At 37.8% G+C, this 17653-nt stretch overlaps 1 protein-coding gene across 2 annotated transcripts in view; it reads left to right on the top strand.

The window, feature by feature from the left end:
- Positions 1-17653, top strand: part of LOC105481533 (phospholipase C beta 1) — a 748575-nt gene that overhangs the window by 238116 nt on the left and 492806 nt on the right. The gene's annotated exons all lie outside the window — the stretch shown is intronic.

The raw sequence follows: 17653 nt of genomic DNA on the forward strand, positions 1-17653 counted from the left end.
ACCATTAGACGTGATGAATATAGAACTCCCATGTTGAAATGCTCTGCCATTGAAATGATTCCATCCACCATGCCAAAAGGTGTATGGTCTTAATTCTGCAAATGTTACTAGTAAAGATCAGCATACTTTGGGATGAATTGTGTGCAGTGTCATTTGTTTTGGTTTGAAAATCTTAACTGAAGAAATATTCAAAGAAGTGTTTTCAGTCTATTTTTTGAAGATTCTTTTTAAATATTGGATGAAGAACATAATTTTTTTAAGCTTAGATGATCTGGTAGGATATAGTAGCAGGATATGTTGACTTGCCATCAAAGTTAAAACTATTCTTCATTTTATTTAAAATTTAGTACTTTACATACTTCATTTCTGGCAGAGAGGGTATTGGCAGACACAGAAGTACAGTTGCCATTTAGGAGCTCAATGCCTCTTTCCATAATTGATATAAAACCAGCTATTTTCTATTTGAGTGTCTTCCCACAACTTTTGTTTTATCTTTTAAAAGTCAAAATTCTTTCTCTGACATTAAAATGATCTGTTGCTTTGGAGATGCAAGACAAAAAAATCACCTGGAATAATTATTCTTCAGAGGCGTAAAAAGGCAGTAGGTGCCAGCAAATTCTATGACACAGCAAACACACAGCTGCTATGCTTTTTTATTTATTTATTTTATTTTATTTTTTGCTGAAAGGGTTAAAATGATCTATGTTAAAATGTAAAACACAAAGATTTTTAGAAAGAAAAATTAGAACTGTATTCAGGAAGGCTTCTATAAGTGTTTCATATGAAACTAGTCTGTTATTTACATTTATCTCCTTAGTAACATGGAATTTCAATAGTTTAGCCTCTCAGTTTTGTATCAGACTTACCATAATTAATGCTTTGTTGATGATTCAAAATTGCTCACAGTTTTTAGTATAGGAAAGAATATTTTTTCTTCTTCCACCAACAACATTTCAGCCAAATTTCATATAAGCCTGTTAGCTCCAAGAACTATATTGATAATGTAGCTATGAAATTTGTCTTTGAACCTAAGTTTATTGGCCTAACTTGCAATTTCAATATCGATATTAGTTAAAGACAGTTGCCGACACTGCTTCAGAGCCCCCTTTGTCTCCAGGCATTGGGAGTCAAAGTGAATTCTGCTGCCACATGGAGGGTTTCTTTCAGGCTTGGATCTGTCTCTTTTATTGCAGTACACAGCTTGCTTATCAGTTAAGTGTTTCGTTTATGGATGTAGTTTGATAAATGTCTACTGAACAGTGACAAATGAACAGAAGTAGCGCCTGTACTGTGCTCAGCTGATAAACCACTGTTAGATCCTAAAATGCTTCTCGTGAGGATGGATTTTTAACACTCAGAATACTCTGACTTTGACAGCTTTTCTCCATCAACTCTTTCTTGGAGGGACTGATTGCTTTCTCTTCGGATTACCAATGTCCTGGCTTCCTTTTTCCCCTCCTATTCCTTGCTGATGTTCAAGAACCTCACTCTCCTTTAACATTTTCAAAGCCTGGTTCTATTAAATATTACCTGTGTGGCTTTCCTGAGACTCCAGCTTCTTCCTCGTTGGCTAAATGGTGATGATAATGATAATAATAAATGCTTGAAATGGTTGCTATAAGGATTAAATGAAATAATTCATTAGGAAACCTTTAGCACAGGAGTTCTCAAATTTAACTGCTCATGGAATTACCTGGGAAACTTTCAAAAATGCTGATGTGTGTTTTCCGCCTCCAGAAATGCTGGTACCATAAGAATCAAATTGATACAGGTATGGTGTGGGCATGACGGATTTGAAAAACAAATTTGCAGCAAAATTTGAGCACCACTGCCTTAACTTACTATTGGTGTATAATAAGTACTTACTATTAGCGAATATTGTTGGTAGTAACATTGTTGTTTTTGTTATCACTAAAAAATTCAAGTCAGAATTGTAGAATGCCACTTTTCATTTCAGTCACTTAATTTGGAAAAGTTTATGTCAGCAAGAGGAATCAGAGGAGGGGCTTATCTCAAAGGGAGTTGTGGATTGACAGGCAAGAAAGAAGTTGCTATTACTATCAGTTTAAAATCTTCAAATTTCCAGAGAAAACCTCAGCTTAAATTGGATAAATAAAAATATAATTTGTTGAAAATGACTGGAATGTATTGAAAATTTTAGTGGAATTGCCAGGTTCAGGTGAAGTTTCATTCCACTGCTCAGTTAATGTCACTAAGGACTAGGTGCCTCTTTTTCTTCATCAGTATGCCATCCAAGGTTCTGGAAGGGGTTCTGATATGGCTTGGCTATGTCCCCACCCAAAATCTCATCTTGAATTGTAAATTCCCATCATCCCCATGTGTCGAGGAAGAGTCCAGGTGAAGGTAATTGAATCATGGGGGGCAGTTCCTATGCTGTTCTCGTGATAGTGAGTGAGTTCTCATGAGATCTGATGGTTTTATAAGTGTTTGGTAGTTCCTCCTGAGTTCACTCTCTCTCCTGCTTCCTTGTGAAGAGGGGGCCTGCCTGCCCGTCATCCTCCACCATGACTGTAAGTTTCCTGAGGCCTCCTCAGCCATACAAAACTGTGAGTCAGTTAAACTTCTTTGTTTCATAAACTACCATCTTGGGAAGTTCTTTATAGCAGTGTAAGAATGGACTAATACCGGGTCCTTTTTCATCTTCGGTTTCCCCTTGGATACTACCATCTGCACACCACCCTTGGCAGCTCCTGGCCTCCCCACCTAACAGTGTCATATGGGGTGGCCCCAAAGAGAGACTAGCTGCCCATCAGAGAATTGCATTATGATTACAGTATAACTACCATGTAGCAGAAGGTGTATGGCCTGCAAGAGGAAAACTAGACCATTGAGTTGGTTAGAACAAAAGCAGCAGCAGGACTTAAAATATTAAAAGTATAAAGATATCAGGATAAAGTGAAGAAAGCTTGGAAACTTAGGACAGAAAGGCAATGTAACAAAAGGACAGATTGAGTGCAAGACTTTCTGCGGAGGCTTATAGACCACAAAGGAAGGAAGAACATTTGTGAAGCAGATATTTATCAAAATACCCAGGCACCCCACAAATATTTATGTCTATATTCATATTATTTTTGTTTTTTACAGAATCTCATTACATAAAAATTCAAGATCTGGTTGAAAATGAACTGTGTTTTGTGCCTGCTGTAATTTGAAATAACATTTATAGGAAATGGAAAAGCTTCCATGTGTTACCCTGTTTATGAATTTAAATGTCAACACCCAACACAATACATGCAATTCCAGATCTTCTTTTCTGTATATAACCTTTGTTCAAGTTGCCAGTTTTAGAATTTCACATTAGAGAGAACTTAGGAGATCTTTATCCAAATGTAATAACCAAAAGAAAAGAAACACAGTATCCTTTGAAATCTAAAAGGTGCTTACTTTCTTTTCTTGCTCTCTCTCTCCCTCCTTCCCGCCCTCCCTGGTTTTGTGAAGCACACGTAAGGGCAAGATGCTGTGGTATATATATCTTGTCTGTGCTTATACATGTACTTTCTGGATCGTCACTTCAAAAAGATCTTTGCTTTTAAAAAGAGTGTTTATCACTGCGGCCTCTGATCTGTTAGCAGTGCCTGACCCATCAGATCCATTCAGTGGCTCATGTGCAGCTTCCATAAAGTAAAATAAACTTGATGAGAGTGGAAAATAAACTTGTCTTGTACAGAGCAAGTGGTTTTGTGAAACTTTTTTCATGTATGTGACTGTATGTTCTGAGTCACAGCATAAAGTGTAATTTTTACTGTGGGCAATACATATCGGAGAAGTTTTAAAAGTGATGCTGAACAAGATCATTTCTTCATCCTCATGATTCTCAGCATGTATTGAGTGCTTAGTGGTATGGAAAAGTGGGGAAAGTGGAGATGTGGGTTCAAGTGCCAGCTTTGCCATTAACAGGCGTAAGGAATTTGTGCTGTCTGCCGGCACCTCTACTTCCTCATCTATGAAATGGGGCATGGGATACGTGGTTTTAGGTATGTAAGTTCCATTAGCCCTTGATTCCAGCTTTTAAATTGGGAAGTTAAACACCCATGGCTTTCCACCTTACAGATTCGAAAACTAATGTTGAGTAAGTTTACATAACCTGAAACTTCTTACCTTCGTCATACAAACCAAGTGAACCAAAAAAAAAAAAAAAAAAAAGGTCACACTCTAGCCAAGGTAAGGTGCTATGCCAACAAAAAGGATTAAACACTTGTGTCAAGCTTCTTTATGTGTGGCTTCTCAAAAGCGTTCTAGGATTGCTTTTGGACACCACAGGGAGTGACCTCACGGTCACAGAGGCTCTCCCAACTTTAGTACATGAAAACTGTGTGCTGCCAACTTCCAGCTCTCAAGAATGCATGCAGCAATGTCATTGAAAAATATTTTTATAGTTATACAAAATAAACTGCTTGTTATGCTGATCTGACAACTAGTTTATTCTATTAGTAAAGGGCAGTTATGTCAGATATGTAATGTTAATTTTAATGTAGATTCTTTGTAAATATCTAGGCCACAATTAAATTCTAGGTGGTACATAGTATCATCAGAATCACATAAGGTAGATTAGGGTAAAATCAAATTTTAAAAATTGATTAGGCTTTCTTTCCTAATCTCTACATAAACGTGACAGCTTTTTTACTTCATTCTTTTATTGATTAGACAGAAGTCATTGAGTGACTGTTTCTGCCAGGTACTGTTACAGGCGCTGGAAAACAGCAATGAACAAAAAGACAAACAGCTATGCCATCATATAGCATTTTATTTAAGAGTGAGGAAGTGGTGGTAGTTTTAAAGTCGGTCTTAAAAAAAGAAATCTGCTGGGCATGGTGGCTCACACTTGTAATCCCAGCACTTTGGGAGGCCGAGGCGGGTGGATCACGAGGTCAGGAGATCGAGACCATCCTGGCCAACACAGTAAAACCCCGTCTTCTGGCTTGTAGGGTTTCTGCTGAGAGGTCTGCTCTTGGTCTGATGGGCTTCACTTTGTAGGTGACCTGGCCTTTCTCTCTGACTGCCCTTAACATTTTTTCCTTCATTTTGACTTTGGAGAATCTGAAAATTGTGTGTCTTGGGGTTGATGTTCTTGTGGAGTATCTTAGCGGTGTTCTCTGTATTTCCTGAATTTACATATTGGCCTGTCTTGCTAGGTTGGGGAAGTTCCCCTGGATAATATCCTGAAGTGTGTTTTCCAGCTTGTTTTCATTCTCCTTGTCCCTGTCAGGTACTCTATTCAATTGCAGGTTCAGTCTTTTTACATAGTCCTGTATTTCGTGGAGGCTTTGTTTGTTCCTTTTCATTTTTTTTCTCTAATCTTGTCTGCATGCCTTATTTCAGCAAGGTGGTCTTCAAACTCTGATATCCTTTCTTCCACTTGGTTGATTCAGCTATTGATACTTGTGCATGCCTCACAAAGTTCTCGTGCTGTATCTTTCAGCTCCATCAGGTCATCGATGTTCCTCTCTAAACTGGTTTTCTAGTTAGCAGCTCCTCTAACCTTTTATCAAGGTTCTTAGCTTCTTTGCATTGGGTTAGAACATGCTCCTTTAGCTCAGTGGAGTTTTTTATTATCCATCTTCTGAAGCCTGCTTCTGTCAATTCATCCATCTCATCCTCTGTCCCGTTCTGCATTCTTGCTGGAGAGGCATTGAGATCCTTTGGAGAAGAAGAGGCACTCTGGCATTTGGGGTTTTCAGTGTTTTTCTGTTGATTCTTTCTTGTCTTTATGAGTTTGTTTAGTTCTGATCTTTGAGGCTGCTGACCCTTGGATGGGCTTTTTGTGGGGAATTTTTGTTGTTGATGTTGTTATCGTTGCTTTCTGTTTGTTTGTTTTTCTTTCAATGGTCAGGTCCGTCTTCTGTAGGGCTGCTGCAGTTTGCTGGGGGTTCACTTCAGGCCCTATTCATCTGGTTTGCTCTTGCACCAGGAGATGTTACTCAAGGAGGCTGGAGGATAGCAAAGATGGGCGCCTACTCCTTCTTCTGGTATCTCTGACCTCAAGGGGCACCAACCTGATGCGAGTAAGATTGCTCCTGTATAGGGTATCTGACAACCCTGTTAGAGGGTCTCACCCAGCTGGGTGGCATGGGGAACAGGATCCATTTAACGAAGCACTTTGACTGTCCCTTGGTGTAGGGGATGTGCTTCGCTGGGGGGAAATCCACTCGTCTGGGTTGCCTGGATTCCTCAGAACTACCAGGATGAAAACCTAAGTCTGCTGGTCCACAGAAACTGCGGTCACCCCTCCCCCTGGGGCTCAGGCGCAGGAAGATCACGGTTCTTTCCCTGAGCCTCTGGCTGAGTTGGAGTTCCTGCAAGGAGGTCCCACCGAGTGAGACAGGATAAGTCAGGGTCAGGCCTGAAGAGGCACTCTGACTGCAGTCAACCACAACTGGTGTGTTGGGCTGTGGGGGAATCTCTTGGGACCAAGCTGCCCAGCCTCCCTGGTCCCAGGAGGGGAAAAGCGTGGCCTGGAGCTGTAGAGATGGATGCCACCCTTCCCCCACTCAGGGAGCTTCGCATGACAGGCAGTTATGAGTCCCAGTGCTGGCTGCTGCCCCTCCTCTAAGGAGTTCGAATGGCTTAGACAGCAGGCAGCCACAGCTGTGGTGCTGGTGGCCCCTCCCCCTGGGAACTTGGCAGGCTTAAGCAGATTCGAGCTAAGAGGCTGTTGAGAATCTGCACAGCTCTGGGGTTGGGACCCTAGGCCCCAGTGGTGTGGGTTCACGAGTGCGATCTTCCAATCCATGGGTTGCACAGTTCCGTGGAAAAAGTGTGGTTTCCCAAGCTGGGTAGCACACTCACTCACTGCCTTCCTCGGCTGGGGGGTGAGGGCTCCCCTGTCCCGTGTGGCTCTCAGGTGGACTGCCACACCACACTGCTCTTCCTTCCTCTCCATGGGTCATGCCAGCTGCCTAGTCCATTCTGATGAGAGAACCTGGATATACTGATTGCTGGTGGAGGATTCGCACACTATTATGGTTCTTTTCGATGGAGCCTCTGATGGCTGCTGCTCCTAGTTGGCCATCTTGGCCCTGCCTCCCCGTTCAAGTTTTATTATAAGATTGCAGGAAAGCAGTCACATCTTTAGATTCTAATAATAATTCTTGTATTCTAGCAATTACTACAACAACTACAGTGACTTTCTCCATTGAAGTAAAGGCATCCATGAGGATTGGAAACAGCTTCTTCCAAACTCCTCTTAATGTTGATATTTTGACCTCCTCCTATGAATCATGAATGTTCTTAATGGCATCTAGAAGGGTGAATTAAGGTTTTCAATTTACTTAGCACACATACATCTGAAACATCCCTATCTATAGCAGTGTAGCCTTACCTGAAGTATCTCTTGAATAATAAGATTTGAAAGTCAAATTTATTGATCCATGGGCTGCAGAATGGATGTGTTAGCTGGTATAAAACAACATTAATCTCCTTGTATATTACCATCAGGGCTCTTGAGTGACCAGGTGCATTGTCACTGAGCATTAATATTTTGAAAGGAATCTTTTCTCAGCATTAGGTCTCAACAGTTAAGCTTAAGGTATTTAGTATACCATGCTGTAAACAGATATGCTGTTATCAGACTTTGTTGTTCTATTTATAGAGCACACGTGGAATAGATTTAGCATAATTCTTAAGGGCCCTAGGATTTCCAGAACGGTCAATGAGCATTGGCTCCCACTTAAAGTTACTAACTGCCTTAATGCCTAACAAGAGAGTCAGCCTGTCCTTTGAAGCTTTGAAATCAGGCAGGCATTGACTTCTCTGAAGATATGAAGGTACTCGATGGCATCATCTTCCAACAGAAGACTGTTTTGTCTACATTGAAAACATGTTGTTTGGTGTAGCCACCTTCATCATTGATCTCAGCTAGATCTGGGTAACTTGCTGTAGCTTCTCCATCAGCACTTCCTGCTTCACCCTGCAATTGTATGTTATGGAGAAGGCTTCTTTCTTTAAACCTCACGAACCAACCACTGCTAGCTTCATACTTTTCTTTTGCAGCTTCCTAGCCTCTCTCAGTTGTCGTAGGGCTGAAGAGAGTTAGGGCCTTGCTGTGGGTTAGATTTTGGCTTAAGGGAACATTGGGGCTGGTTTGATCTTCTATCCAGATGGCTCAAACTTTCTCCCTATCAGCAGTACGTTTGCTTTGCTTTCTTATCATTTGTGTGTTCACTGGAGTAGCAATTTTAATTTCCTTCAAGGACTTTTCCTTTACATTCACAACTGGGTGGCTGACTGTTTGGCACAAGTGGCCTAGCTTTTGTCCTATCTTGACTTTTGACATGCCTTCCTCACTCAGCTTAATCATTTCTAGCTTTTGACTTAAAGTGAGAGATGCATGAATCTTTTCATTTGAACACTTAGAGGCCATTGTAAGGTTATTAACTGGCCTAATTTCAATATTGTGTCTCAGAGAAAAGGGTGGCCCCAGGAGAGGGAGAGAGATAAGGGAACAGTTGGCCAATGGAGCAGTCAGTACACACACAACATTTATTCATTAAATTCAACATCTTATATAGATGCAGTTCCTAATGCTCCAAAACAATTACAGTGGTAATATCAAAGATCACTGATCACAGATCACCATAACAGATACACGAATTATTAAAATATTCTGAGAATTACCAAAATGTTACACAGATACATGAAGCATACACATGCTTTGTAAAAATGGCACCAATAGACTTGCTGGACTCAGGAATACCACAAACCTTCAATTCGTAAAAACAAACAACAACAAAAAACCCCACAATATCTGCAAAGCACAATAAAGCAAAGTGCAATAAAATGAGGTGTGCTGGTAGCTATTGAAAGTCAAATCCATAGAGATAGAAAGTTGCATGGTGGTTGCTGGGGCTGGGGGAGGAGAAAATAGGGAGTTACTGTTTAGTGGGTACAGAGTTTTCGTTTGAGAAGATGAGAAAGTTCTAGAGATGGATGGTGGTGATGGTTGTACAACAGTGTGTATCTACTTAATGCCACTGAACTGTACACTTAAAAATGGTAAATTATATATTGCGTATGTTTTACCACGTTTTTTAAAAAAGAGGAAGAAACTGAGAAGGAGCAACCAGTGAGGAGGGAGAAGAACCAGAAGAATGCATATCCTGGATGCCTAAAAAATATTTCATGGAGGGAATCAAATGGTGAATTCAGGTCAAATGATGAATTTCCTTCTAGCTTTTCTTTTTTTATTGAGACTTCACTTTGGCACACTAGTAACTTTACTAACGATACCCTTTTATATATGCTGTAAATATTTTCCTTATATCATGACCATTTCCTGCTAATATTCAAATTAGGCCATTTATTTAAGGGTTGTCAAATCTCAAATAGCTCATCATAGAATCTGGATGCCAATATATAAATCTCCTAATGAGCTGTTATTTGGATGTTATACAACAGTGGTTTCAATGAATCATCTATGAGGCCTGGAGTTGAAATGAATGCTTTATTTATTGTCTCCCATTGCTGATTATAAGCTGTTTCCCTGATTTTGTACAGATTTCACCATTATGTGAAGTCACAGTCATAAAATCTGGTATAGATACTTGAGGTTTAGGAAAGAAGAAGAACACTCTTTACACCACAAAATAAAGGTTTCTCCTTTTTTCTCCTGCTTGCTAAGGAGATCAACCTTTGACTCTTATTCTTGGTTCCAACTATTTCTTAATTTACCTAACATGCTTCACTAGTTTTTTTTTATTTGCTTTTTGGTTTGTTTTGTCATTCTGTTACTATAAATGTGTGCTTATTTATAGCTTTACTAAATGGAGCAAAATAGGGCTAAAAACTTACTGAATGATCTGTGTGTGTGTGTGTGCGCGCGTGTGTGTGTGATGGTTTTGACAGCTATTCACATTTATCTTTAGATGTAAATTATATGGCATAGTTCCTTTTTTTATGTTCATTAAATTCCATAGATGTCAGTGGTTTCCTTGGAAACAAAAACCTTTATATAACTAGTCAGAGATTTGGTAGCAGAAATACCAGGATGCTGGCAGGGGTTCAGGGGTGGTTAAGGAATGGTTCCCTTGGTAGATATTTGCATTTAAAACTCTTCTGGCTTGTCTCCCTGCCCCTTACCATCATGGCCATTCAATAGTGAACAAGAGAAGATTTTTAAAGCTACTATTAAAATGTAAAATTTTCTTTAATGGCTAAAAGCTTTTTACTTAAAAAAAAATCGCAGATAATGCTAAGTCTTTTATGGGATGGTATAATTTCCCAAATTTGAGAAGAGGTTGCTGTATCTCCTATCAACAGTTAAATTTGCATGTTTAGGCAATGCCTACATTTTTCAGTATATATGGTGTCCATTTGTAAAATACAGTGAACTGAGTATGTGTGTGGTTAAATCAAGATTCTATATCATTTATAATGGCCAGCATCTGTCCTATTACCTTATTGTCAAAGGGTTCTAAAGGACCTGGAGAGGTTGTAGAGAAGGTAAGGGAAAGGTCACGGTTCTGTTCAAGGGTAGTAGTAGGTGAAAGGCCTGGCAGCCAAGATCATTCTCATGGAGGCCCAGAGTGGACCTGTTGTTGAAGACAGAATTAGCACCATGAGTTAATCAAACCCAGGTCTTTTCAGAAGATTGTGACTCATTTTTATCACTGTCCCTCTCTGGTGTAATTTCAACATAAATCCAATTTGTTCTACATGCAATAGTACATAGTTGCATTTTGGAAACATTTCTCAATTTCAGTTCTTTTAAATGCAATTATGCGCCATCTTGTGGACATATCCGATATTAAATTCTTGAATTAATTCTACATAGTGAACTGCTCTTTAAGCCAGGGTTTTCAATCATGGGTACTAACATAGAGATATGAGAAGCACTTGGGAGCTTTTAAAATCCTGATGTGCAGGCCACACCCCAATCAATTAAATTGAAATGTTTGCCGTGGGGCTCCAACACTGATATTGTCTTTAAAGTTCCCGAGAGATTCCAGTGTTCAGCCAAGTTTCAAAACCATTCCTCTAAGTAAAAAGAGTACCAGCTTAAATGGATGATTTCTCTTTTGAAAATAGAGATTTTACACAGAAAAGTATCGAGAATTTTCCTACAAAATATGCTTGTCGAAAGGACCACTTTTCAGTCTAGTTTTCCTTAAACTTGACCACTATACTTAATGTAGAGAAGTATGCCACGGAACTTGTATCAGTCTTCTCTGGTAACCACAGCAAAGTACCACAGGCTAAGTGGCTTAAAGCTTAAACAACAGAAGTTTATTTTCTCACAATTCTGGGAGCGGGAAGTCTGAGACAAAGGTGCCAGCAGGGTTATTTTCTTTGGAGGCCTTTCTCTTCGGCTTACAGATGGCTGCCTTCCCCGCGTCTTCATGTGGTCCTTCCTCTGTTTCTATTCCTAATTTCCTCTTCTAATAGGGAACAAGTTGTATTGCATCAAGGCCCACCTTCATGAATGTATTTAACTTAGTTACCTCTTTAAAGCACTATTGCTAAATACTGTTACCTTCTAAAGTACTGGGGGTTAATACTTCAACATACATATGTTGAGGAGACATAAGTCAGCCCTTAACAGTGTTCCCTCATTACATGACAAAGCCTAGTTTAGGATTTGCTTCTTTGTGAGAAGCAGCAGTGTGTGATTATTTTGTTGTTGGTTTAATATAGAAAAGTAGATTTTTTTCTTTATAATCAATACAGTGGTCAGTGTGGATAAAACTGCGTAGTCAGAATCATTTCAGAAGTACACATGCTTGTTTTTGCAGAGTGGCTTTAGTGCAGAATATGCTGATTTGGTATTATCAGCACTAATTTCTGCATGCCCCAGGGCACCCAGTATGTATCTTTGTGTATTGTAAGTGCCTATAAGAGTATAGTTATTAAGGGCACAAGCTCTCAGGTCAGAGAACCAAGCCACAACGCCAATAACAGGCTGTATAATCCTGCAAGTTATATTACATCTCTGAGACTTAGTTTCTTCACCTGAATTACAGGAATAATCTCCATGTTTATGTCATCTAGTTGCAGTAAGGACTCAATGACAAAATGCACGTAAGGCACCTAACACAACTGTCACATCCATTGTTTGTCTAAATACATTTTAGCCATCATTATTAAGTAAATAAAATATATAACTTACATGTATGTGATGTAGTGGGGAAAAGCAAGTTAAATAGGCATAATTTAACTATTTACAGTAGAATTCCATGCACTAATATGGATCATCACTAAGAGACTTATACTTTTGTAGCTGTGGCGTTTAAACCTACTGATTAAAATCTAACTTCTATGTATTAGCTATAGAAAAATGAACTTGAGGCATGTTTATCTTTGCAGCCAAACAACTACCCCCAGAGAACTATCACAGCAATATTGTCATTATAAGACTTACAGTTCTTATTTAGAAAACTGTCTAGATTTGCCAACAGTTAAATAGATTTTCCAACCATCAAAATAATTTTAGAGCAATTTACTTTCAGTTAAGAACATGCCGGTATCTTTTTCTGCACTATGAAGTCATTGAAGCAAAATCCAAAGCACTGTTTTGAAATGGAATAACAAGGTTGGGGGTCAGAGAGACCCAGATTCAAACTCCAGTGCACTTATTAGCTGAGAGAACCCAGGAAGGTTTATTGGTTTCTCTGTGAATGATCATGCTTGCTGTATTGATTTGTCTTGCCAGTTGGATTTTAACTGGTAATAAGACATAAATCATAATGTTTGATACTACTTACTTCCCTATGGACCTTAAGTTCACTTTTCTTCTTAATGTTCCGTAAGACTGGTAAATAATGAAGTGTGTATGTGTGTGTGTATATATATAACTTGAACATCCTCTATATATACTACATGTATATTGCTTGAACTTCCTCAATTTTGGAGATTAGGTTATAAACTAATGTGGCATGTATTTTGATACATGTTCCAACAGGGGAAAATACTGGGATGTAATTTAACAAAAGAAACATTGTGAAATGGGAATATTCTCTGAAAATATGGAGTATATCGTTACAATTCCTTTTCGGCCTTATGACTTATAGTAGACTGGGCACTGTCCTGGTTTTCAGGTCACGGAGGTGCTATAGTTTGAATGTTTGTGTCCCCTCCAATATTCATGTTGAAACTTAATCGCCAATGCAATAGTATTTACAGTTGTGGCCTTTTGGAGGTGATTAGGCGATGAGAACTCCTCCCTCATGAATGTGATTAAGGTCCTTATAAAAGAGATTTCACACAAGGTTCAGTCCTTTTTCCCTTCCTCCTTGGCCCATCTGAGGACACAGCATTCGAGGCACCATCTTGAAACAGAGAGCATCCTCACCAGACATGGAACTTGTCTACGCCTTGATTTTGAGCCTCCCAGCCTTCACGTCTGTGGGAAATAAATTTCTATAAATATTTCCCACCTGACAGATCTTTACTTATAAATTGGCCAGTCTGTTTGTTATAGTAGCACACATAGACTAAAATACTAGTTTTTAGTTTGGGTATTGCAGCTGATGGAATAACCTGGGTAGAGTCATACCATCTTTTAGTAATCTCACCTTCCTCATCAAAAAATGAAGGAGACAAGCAAGATGATCCCTGGGGACTAAAGGTAACATTTGTATCCGTCATAGGGCTATTGTGAGAATTAAATGATACACATCTCTCAAATGGCTTTGGCAGCCATAATGTGTGATATACTAATATTTGTGAGCAAGTTGGGTAGAGTGGAAGGAAGTTAGGAATGTATACCAGTTTATTCTGAGAAATTTGTTTTGTCATCTTTGAATGGGAAATGGCTGAAAATTCTTAAATTCCTTCAATGTACCATAAAAAAGTGAAATCCTGTATCACTGCCCTTGGATGTGTTGCATGGCACATAGTAGGTACTTTCATAGATGAAAGAATTCTTATGTATAGCATTTAACTTATGTAAAAAGTGGCAATTAAGATAGTAAAATATTTGCCACTTAACAAATATTTGTTAATGATGAAGTAGAGTTTTCCAGAACTCCTGAAATTAATGTTGATAGAGATTTCAAGAAGATAGAATAACCTAACTAATTAGACAGTTTGTTTGTTGATGTTTAAAGGTGAGACAAGACCACTGAGATTAAAAGATCAGAAAATTCTCTTCACACACCTAATACATTTTCTCTATACCACCTGGTACTTCTGTACTCAAATGCTGCTTGATTTTTAAATTTATACCCAAGCATTACTGATTTCAGGTAAGACCAGAGGGCTTGGGAGAAGAATTTGCTCATCACTGCCAGCCATGAATGGGTCTAGTTTTGTGAACAGTTATTGTATTTTTTTCCTCAGATATATAGAATACTTTTATCAAAACCAAAACTCACTATTTCTCCAAGTGAGTTCCTTGGAATACTAATAGATGTTATAACAATGTCATCTAGGTGTGGTGGCTCACACCTGTAATACCAGCACTTTGAGAGGCCAAGGCAGGATTGCTTGAGGCCAGGAGTTTGAGACCCAAGGCTGTATCTCTTAAAAAAAATAGCTGGATGTAGTGGTGCATGCCTGCCTATACTCCCAGTTACTCAGGAGGCTGAGGTGGAAGGATTGCTTGAGTCCAGGAGTTTAAGGATACAGTGAACTGTGATTGCACCACTGCACTCCGGCCTGGATGACTGGTCAAATAAGTTTGGGAAATGCTAAGTATTCCTTTATTGCAGGATTTCTCACAGGTTTTGATGTGTTGGACATGGGTTAGTGTCACCTCTTTCTTTTTCCTTTAACTATGGGTCTCTTGGTCACAAGCATCTCATAGGATTAATATAAATGTTCTAAAAACCATTTGTTATGAGGTTAACCACGCTTAATAAACCAGGACACAAGTTTATGAGTGATGCTTATCTTCACAATAGTGCAGATCCTAATTAAAGATGTTTAGAGAACAGGTTCTTAGGTGATCGAAACCAGAAACGTCTTTCTCATATCTCTTGATAATATTAATATAATGTTGAATTTTGTCTTGTATTGTATTATGATGTTTTGAATTTTAAACTTTACTATTTGCATTATTCCCACCTAATTTATTTTTTTCAATTCAAGACCTTAGTTTATGACAGAAAACCATCAGCATTGCCCACATATTACTCAAAACACAAGAATTTCATTTATTCCCATAGGACCTGGAATCTACGCTGGCATTTAGACAAGCCTAAAGCCTAGTGCAGCACTGCAGTGAGATTCCCTGTCTACTCACAACTATTTCTAGAGCCTATTTTTCTATGGTTCTACATCTTATGACTTATATAAAATCAGTACTACTTGACCTGTGTGGAAGGATTTTAAGTCGAGGTAAACCTTGAATTGAGGTTAGATTAAAAGTGGGTAGGACTTACTTAGGGAACAATAACTTTTAATAGTCATAGTTTCTTTTTGGTTCCTGGTGTGTGTAAGCAGAAAGAAAGAAGTCTGATGATTCTCTGGTTCATGGGAGTTGACTTTTATGCCCTGAAAGGGAGGCTTTGCTTCTGTATCCTCACACTGGGGAACAGCAGTGGTTAAGAGGCTCCACCAGGATTACCCATGTGGTCATAATCAAGTTGCTCAACTTCATGTCTTGCTTTCTTCATCCATAAAATGAAGTTAATAGTACTATTTCTCAGGGTTATTGTGAGAACTAAAGGCCATAACAAATGTTTCATAATAGGAAATCTGTAAGTTGTAGTTACTGTTATCCTTAAAACTACAGGTCATTAGTGCATATGTTTAATAGGCTTGAAGTTGTGCCATTATTTGACAAGTTAAACTCTTGGCTGCATCATCTATATTCTCAATGTTTTTCTTTAGGTATTTTCATTTGCCATCTACAGTATATAGGCTTCTATCTGGCAAAGTTTTCACTTTTAATGGTATCTTTAATAGTATTTTTCAAAAACTTTGAGTATTACTCATATTTCAAAAATAGTAAGGTCATGTTAAATTTTTACATAAATTGTTTCTTCCTAGACTATTTCAAGATTTGTAATATCTGGTTAAAATTGTTTAGCAAACACAATTTTTCTTTTTATGAATGTTAATTAAAAATTAAATTTTACTGTCTTTAGTTGAAATGTCATTTTGTATCTGTGCATGAATTACATTTTCCTTGATTCTTATAGTACCTTAGTGTAAATAAATTTAGTAAGAGTTTAAAAAGAACTTTCATTGGTCGAGACACATACAAATGATATGGGAAATTCAACACCTATTGACTTTATTACTTTTGCCATAAATAAATCTCTACTGTCAAAAGCAGTAGTTAATGAGACATTTATTTTATTTAATGGATCTCTGAAACATGTTTCTGTGTTAATCAATTTGCTTGCAATTTTGTTTGAAGATTAAAGATTCTTCAGAAGGCATTGTCTACATATTATTACTTATAGATACCAGATGAAAATCTAAATAAAATTAATTTAAGATCTCTTATATTCGTTCTGTCCTACACATATACCAAAGAATGTGGAGTGGCTGAATAAGGAAAATTAAATTTTAAGTTTACACAATTTTAAAGTCAATAATGCTTTCAAATAAATTATCTGTACATAATATTGAAAAGGAATAGCTCTTAGAATATCTAAAATAAAAATAGATGATTCAGTGGGATATTTCACATGAGTTGGTGGTTGATAAAACTTTCAGGAAGTATGTTAAAGAATAACTTGTGTAAGTAATAGTGAACTAGACTCAATATTTAATTTTATGCTCAGCTGCTCAAAATTTCATGGTTTGAGTTGAGAATTCTTAAGTCAAATAATTTATTTGAAGGATATTGTAGAGCATTTGAAATACTGTGAAAGTGTGACTGGAAATCTGTTTTTCCCATTAAAAAAAAAACAAAGTAAATTGTTATTCTAGACTATAAAATATAGAAAGTCATAATAGATGGATACACTCCTCTGTAAATATTTTTTCCCTGATACTTAACTGTACCATGTTATTCTAAATTCTTTCCGGTAAATGCTTACAACTGTTCCAAGTGTCTGGAAACTCATCAAGCTTGTTTTAATCATGTCCCTCAAATGTTTGGCTTGTAATTTACTAATATTCATGCCCTATTTAGATTGTAAACAGAGAAACTACAAAGTTGTAACAGAAAAGTAATATATTGAGCTGAATCATGCCTTACTTTTGTAAGTTGAGCTTGTTTCTCTGGCAACAAGATATTAGATAATAAATCATATATCTAAAACCATGTAACTACAGAAGTGGGGAGCTGAAAGTTCAGAATTATCATCTGACTGTGTTGATGGCATCTTTGCCTCAATTAATAAGGTGTGACAATGTTGACTCAAGGACAGAAATTCAAGCTGTGGTGGATCCAAGGGGATTCAAAATATTTCTTTTAATCCTAACAAAGCATATTGCTTTAATGGCATTAGTTGGTATTAGTTGCATGTGGCAAAAAATTTCATACACTATTAATCCTAGCACTACATTGCAACACTAGAATTATGTGTCCTTGGCCTTAAATAAATTATTTGGTTGTATGATTGAGAAGAGAAAAAACAATTATTTTAGAGGCCAGTCTGAATTATTGCCTTAATAAAGGTTCAATTTCAAAAAATGGGAAGTTGCACAGTTCAGTTTAAAAACAAGGTGGGAAAAGTAACAGCAAGTGAGTCTTTAATTTTGTCAATATCTGAAGCTACTATTAATACAGAAATTTGCATTG

This window comes from Macaca nemestrina, chromosome 15 (genome assembly GCF_043159975.1).
Source record: "Macaca nemestrina isolate mMacNem1 chromosome 15, mMacNem.hap1, whole genome shotgun sequence".
Lineage (NCBI taxonomy): Eukaryota > Metazoa > Chordata > Mammalia > Primates > Cercopithecidae > Macaca > Macaca nemestrina.